At 36.2% G+C, this 6,933-nt stretch overlaps 1 non-coding gene across 1 annotated transcript; it reads left to right on the top strand.

Moving 5' to 3' along the window:
- Positions 1-4,679: 4,679 nt before the first annotated feature.
- On the top strand, positions 4,680-4,751 carry TRNAE-CUC (transfer RNA glutamic acid (anticodon CUC)). Its single transcript has one exon. It is a non-coding gene; the product is annotated as a tRNA-Glu (tRNA).
- Positions 4,752-6,933: the final 2,182 nt, after the last annotated feature.

Below are 6,933 nucleotides of genomic sequence, written 5' to 3'. Positions count from 1 at the left end.
GTTAAAATGGCACGATATAGTTCGACCATCATAATCAAAATCAACTCACTCATACTACTGAAATTTAATTGACGAGTCAATAATCAACATTTCGGCATCTGTATGGTTCGTCCCACTTGCTGCCCAGCTAATCATGTGTTTGTTCCGATATTAATTAAGGACTCTTTGTCTACCATCTGTTAGATCAGTGACATCAATACCTCTTTATTACAAACAGAATATCATGTATAGGTACGTTCTATTACAGACGTTGTAACCAAAATAGTATTTGCTCCGAAAACGGGTATCATCATCCCGATTGTTTGCTCATTATAGTCCAGAACGTTTTGGGTTAGATTCAGAATATTATGCATGAATTTCGTATAATAATCTATCATAAAGCCCGTTCGCGTCTGCACGAGAAGACGACCAACATGTCTGTCGAAAACACATACAAAAATGTCTGCCGAAAACACGTACAAACATGTCTGCCGAAAACACGTACAAACATGTCTGCCGAAAACACGTACAAACGTGTCTTGGGCAGGCAGGTGTGATTGAAAAACACATTTGCAATTAGACAATTACGATTGGATGCTCTGATCAAATGATATACAGGGCGATTGAAAGTTCAGCCCGGACAATGTAGGAGCGCATTTCTGAGGTGAAATTAGGAGTTCCTTTCTTGGGAACGTCGGTGCTTGGTTTTGCAAATTGCGCAATAGTCTAATTTGCGATATACAGGGTGTTAAAGTATTCTCACTGTCAGGGTTCATGGTAAGCTGTGACTGCGTGGTTTTGTGCTCATAAAAAATAAATACCAAAATTTAACGAAACTTAACGGTAATGCGATCGAAACGGCTTTAAAATTTTAAAAACCGGGCGAAACATACTAATTTTCATACTACATGACTACTTTCATACTAGTTTTCATACTTTCACACATAGATTTCAATACTTAACCAAATAGTCAACGACTTCGACAGAAAACGCGTGGAATTGTTAAACTACGCTGTCCTAGCATACCATGAACTTTGATAATGACAATATTTTAACACCCTGTATATCGAAAGTACTGGCGGAGTCACGTTTATAAAAAAAAAACAGTCTTATTTTCGCTTCAAAAATCGCCCGCTAAATTATTTGCACTGAATTTTGAACCACCCTGTATAGTAACTACGGAGAGTTTGTGCCGATAAACATAAAAAGTGCAAAAGTTTATTAACTTTTTTATCACTTGCATTGTTTTCCATATCTGGCGTAATTTCCCCGGCCATATTCCATTCCCTTTTTATTTAAGTCTATGAGCCCAATATTGAGAAATTATGGTAAATGCGAATTATTTTTCCGAGCAACTGATAATATATTTTGAGAACTGGAAATTTTACTGGTTTTATCAAATTTGGAAAGGTGTTTTTGCCGGGTAAACGGCCCAGACTAAATAATTGTACGATAAAATCCCGAGACCACAGAAAGAGGATTTTTTTTCAAGGAAACAAGCAATTTGTCTAAAACATTTCAGAAAATACTTTCGAAAAAAGCATTTATGCCAATTTCACGTAATAAGACGTGAAGGTAGCCGGGTTCTTCCGCCTGTTTGTTCTACAGGGTGTCTCTGAACGCAGCGGCGTAAATTCTATGTTCCAAATTTTAACGACAACTTCGCACAAACATATTACAAAAAGCTCTTTGATTTCGATATACAGGGTGTGAGAGGTGGGCTCTTGAGATTGTTTTTATTATTAAAATTTTTCCATAGAAATTGATGAAATTTATTATAAGTTTTTCCGCTCTTTCCGAATCCCTATAAAAAATTGCCACGTTTTTCCAGGGGCGGTTAACACACGAAAAAAGCACTTAAAAAAAACTAAAACTTTTCCTTTTTTTTTTAAAGACAGTTTTATGAGAAAAATAGTAAATTTGAAAATTTTTATATAAAAAAGTACTTTTGTTGAAAATCTAAATCTCTAAGAGTTTCTGAGAAAGCTGAGATTTAGCGAATTTGTGAATACTTTTTGTATTAAATAAACGTCAGGTTGTAAACCCTTTTTTATTAATTTTCTTTAGCAATAATTGTGGTTAAACACCGTTCCGGTAATAACTAAAAACCACCAGACTTTATTAATAAATGCTGCCATAAACGAAAATGTCAAAAATATTTCTTGAATTTCGTTTTAAGGCTAACTGGGTTTTAAGTTGCGGTTAAATTGTTTAATATGCGGAACTCACTAGCATTAAACGATTTATGCGCAGATTAAAAATTTCAAGGGAGCAAACAGTAGCATTTAAGAGATGGTATTGGTCTGAAATTTTACTATAGTTTTCGTGCCAGTAATGAGAACCGATAATTTTATAGAGCACATTTTCGAAAGTGCCTACTTCAAACAAAATTGCACGTTTCCTATTTATTAGTCAAGCGTACGAATACTTTTTGTGCCCACCGTATATATCTCGAAGACGCCATGTGTAAAACGACAAAATTTTTCAAGAAATCCCATTCAACTTTGCAAGTTTTCCAATGAAACAGATAATGGAAGTATAGATCCTCACGTGCACACCTTTCATATTCGATTTGGGTCACCCGGTAAAGGTCATTAGTACTACATCTCATTAGCAGGTAAAAGTAATGACGCATTATAAGAAATTATCTTTTTTTTCAATACTCGATATATAATGTCAATTGTCATACGTGGAATGTCACACATAGAATGTCATTCATAGAATGTCATACATCGAATGTCATACATCAAATGTCATATATGGAATGTCAGATACGGAATGTCATTCGTGGAATGTCATACATGTCAATTCACACAAATGAAAGATAGAGATATTATCGTCTGTATTAATGCGGAGTACAAATCGAACTAATTAAAAACCGCTCTTTTAAGTATATTGGCTCATTAGGGCTTATCAAGGCTGCTACACATGTTTTTGCCTTTTGTGGTTGGCGTTTGCCGGGCTGGGTGACATAAATTGGGCAGTCGCCAGATTGCAACCGATTGTCGATTGTTCCACGACAAGCCGGGTAATGTTCACGACCATTTCGATGCCAGTGGTTGATAACATGAACCTTTTAAAGGTTAACGATTTATTTAAAACCTCGTTTAAGGCGCATAATAAAATTCGTTTGAAAGAGTTCCTGTATTTTTCATGGTGCAACAAGTTTGGTCAAGAACGGTGCGGTCAAAGGTGGTTTGTGACGTCCGGAGTGATAATAAATCAATGCTGATGAAGATGTTTCAAGCGTTCCGATATCTGTAGCTTTTGGTGATTTCGCGGCCTTTGGCGTTCCCGCAAGAAGACTCATTACGAAATAATACTTTTCCCATCTTCGTTTCGTAGGATTTTTGTTTTTCTTCGACGTTTCTAGGTTTCCCCGGTACATTATTGTTTTAAAATTATATTGCGTTAATTTAAGCAAATAACATTCCAATCTTTAAATAACTTCCCTACTACTGGAACATAAAGTTCCAGAGCAATTCAAAATTTATCGCGAATCCCGGAATATTATTCTTTCCTAATTGTTGTTTCTTTAATTGATATAATATAAAGTGACAGCCGAATAGGGACGGGAGAACGTAATAAGTTCCCCTTTCGGGAGCAGAGAATTAAATTTGCTTAGAAAAACAAAATTTCCTTCAAGGAAGAATTAAATTAAATTTGGGAATTCGTTATTTTGTGGTTTTTTAGTGTCGTAAAAGATTTCTCGATATCCTGAATTTTTCGTAGTTTTTAATTGGACGACAATGGACGTAGATCAATATCATACTTTTGGAAAATTGTAGCACATTTCATTCCCTGCTAGTGGATAAAGAGTCTGCGGACCCATCTACATACACAGCCTGCCTGAGATAAGGTTGAACAGCATGAGGATCTCGAAACCGGTAACAGACGCAAAATTTCTTAATTTGGGGAAAACTCGCGCAATTTAAAACAAATTAACGATCCGTTTTTACACTGGCTAAATTCCGGATGGTTATGAAGACATCCGAAAGAAAAAACGTTATTTGGCGATTGTTGTTTTTTGCAAATAACTCTTATACGGTTAGAATCAGAGGAATGAAAGTTCTACATTGCTAAAACTCTCTTTTTAGATTTTTCAAAATTATTTTGGAACTAGATTTAAAGAACTCCTTAGCAGTGTTGCCGGTTTTCTCGTTAGGGTCTTACTTTTCCAGACAAATTGTTAAAGTTTTGATTTTCACACGGACGCAATATCGAATATTTACATTTTGACGATCGTCATAAAGTCCCCTTTCAGCCGTGCATTAAACTTCGTATTTATCTCAGAAACTCTGAGCTGTAGTCACCAAATCGCTTTTTGATAAGTCGGTTATGAATTCGACTAGTAGCAATGGCACACGATAAGTAAATAAATGCTGAACATTAGAGTGGAAAAAACGAAAACCGCCAAGTTCGCATTTTTCCAGATATCTTCGCCACCATTCGTAGTTCAGATGGTATAAAATGGATTATTAGTTTGCTTTAAATTGCGCCACTTTCGTCTAATTTAAGCGATTCGGTCTCGATTATCGTTTCCGAGATCTCCATGCTGTTTGTCCGTATCTGGGACGGACTGTGTACGCTTGAATTTTAAAAGCGCAAGTATTTGTGCGTTAAATTAGTAAATAGTTAACACTCTGTACAGACCACAACTACTGCGTGTATTATAGTACTTTTACGGTAAAGTTTACATATCCGATATGGTCTAGTGGCTAGGATACCTGGCTCTCACCCAGGAGGCTCGGGTTCGATTCCCGGTATCGGAATTTTTTGTTTTTTGCTAATTATCAAAAAAGCCATGTAAATGTTAATTAATGTTTTTTTTTATAATTAACAGTATATTAGAAAATTACCAACCAAAAAATAGTATCGAAAAACTTCACGTATACCATAATTTTTACTAGTTGCTTGTCTGAACGATACAATGCCGTAAGATCTTATTTCCCACGACTCCGTACCGGTTTCCACAAAAACGAGACGAAACCAACATCAACTGCCCTGCGGTCAGTTTGGTGACAGTTGTACCGGATTTTGAAGATTTAAACGGTAAGTCCGTTTCTCGACAAATTGCAGCCGTTGAAAAAGCATCGTATAGAGCTCTCATTAAAGGAATATCTAGAATATGTACAGGGTGGGTCAATTTCGACGTTTGCGCAGCGAATCTCGATGGCCGTTGAAGACGCGGAAGGGCGAAGGAGCACCTATGCCCCTCTTGGAGGCGAGCTTGTTGGAGTGGCTAAAAGAAGATTTAACTTTTTTTTGGAATTTAAAGATAATCTTTCCCTTCAGAGGGCGTTTCAAACGAGATGGGACCGAAAATTTACAATAGGAGATTGTTGATGCGAACCATTTCATCCTCATGTGGACATTAATGGCCGAAATCGTAGAAGCGTTTTTCGCTTGAAAGCAAAAGACGATTGGAAAATTTGTGGACACTTGACCAGACTTGTTTGCAAAAAATTCATCAAGAGAGCTCTGTTTTTTCTCTATCTCCTGCAGTTACCGTAACTTTCTATAATTTTTCTACCCCGTAGATACGTACAGGCGCGATATTAATTATTCATCCCCCAGAGTTGTTTGCTAAAAATCGACTATAACGCACACCAAATGTTGCGCTTGATTGAAAGTGAGTCTGTATGCAATTAAACTATTCAGTTTTTATTAAATTAGCAGTAAAATAATTCTCAATAATTATAAAAATTGCTTGAAAATAATAATTGTTTCAAAATTCGAGCCGAGCAATATTATTCGTCCGCTTTGCAGAAGCAACAAAATATTTACTGTTTATTATTATTTTTAAAAATTGCTCAAAATAATTTAAACGTGCTATTTTGAATATCAAAGTGTTGTTGACTATTTTCATACAAGTGCAGGTTGGCGCAAGTTACTTGAAAAAATGGTTCGCGAACCTTCTGAAGCATCTTTTCCCTGAAGGGAATTGATTGTGAAATTAAATACCGAAGGAAAATTCCAATGGGAAAATAAGAAAGTAAAAAACAAAACATAAAAAAATATATAAAATAACAAGAACAACCCAAACGTCGCCAGGAAGAGAAGAAAACCTGTCTTTAACGAACGCACGAGACGGGAATTTATTGGGAAAGTGAGTGTTAATCCAAATATTACCGCAACAGATTTGGCAAAAAGTGTTGAAAGTGATTATGGCAAATTTCTATATGTTCCTGCAATATGAAAATCGTTGAACAAAAACGATTTGAGGGCACGAGTAGCCAGGAAGAAACCGTTTGTTAGTAAAGTGAGTGATAGAAGGACTTCGCTCGACAGTGCATTAATGACGTTGAATTATGAACGGAAGAAACTAAAATTGAGTTAATTGGAACATCAAAAAAAGTTTTAGTGTGCAGAAAACAAGGCGAGGGGTATAAACCAAAACACTTAAATCCAACGGTGAAATACGGGGGTGGTTTAATTCTCATTTGGGGGTCTTGGTATGGTGTGGCCCGACGACTTCGTTTTACTCATAGAATTATGAACAGCTTTGTCTATTCAGACATTCTTAAGAACAATTTATGAGACAGGGCAAACACTATGGGAATTTCGGATAAATATATTTTCCAACAAGACAATGATCCCGAGCATAGAGCGCGTATTGTTAGGGAATGGCTGTTACGTAACACGCCAAAAGTATCGGGAAGGCCGGCTAACTCACCAGACATAAACTCTAGCGAACGTTTATGGTCAGAATTGAAAGGGAGGGTGGAAAAAACGGCGAATATCCAGTAAGGAGCAATTGAACGTTATTGTTTTAATAAATTGGGACAAAATAGACATTAATTTTATTTAAAAAAAGTGCCTAAAAGGCTGCAGGAAATTATAAAATCGAAAGGATGTCCTGGAAAATATTAAACTAAGACACTTCGTATCGAAATGCAAGTGGATGCAAAGTGGACGAACAACTTTGCTCGGCTTAGATTTTGAAACTATGAT

This window comes from Euwallacea fornicatus, chromosome 38, assembly GCF_040115645.1.
Source record: "Euwallacea fornicatus isolate EFF26 chromosome 38, ASM4011564v1, whole genome shotgun sequence".
Lineage (NCBI taxonomy): Eukaryota > Metazoa > Arthropoda > Insecta > Coleoptera > Curculionidae > Euwallacea > Euwallacea fornicatus.
This window is presented reverse-complemented; position numbering and strand designations above follow the sequence as displayed.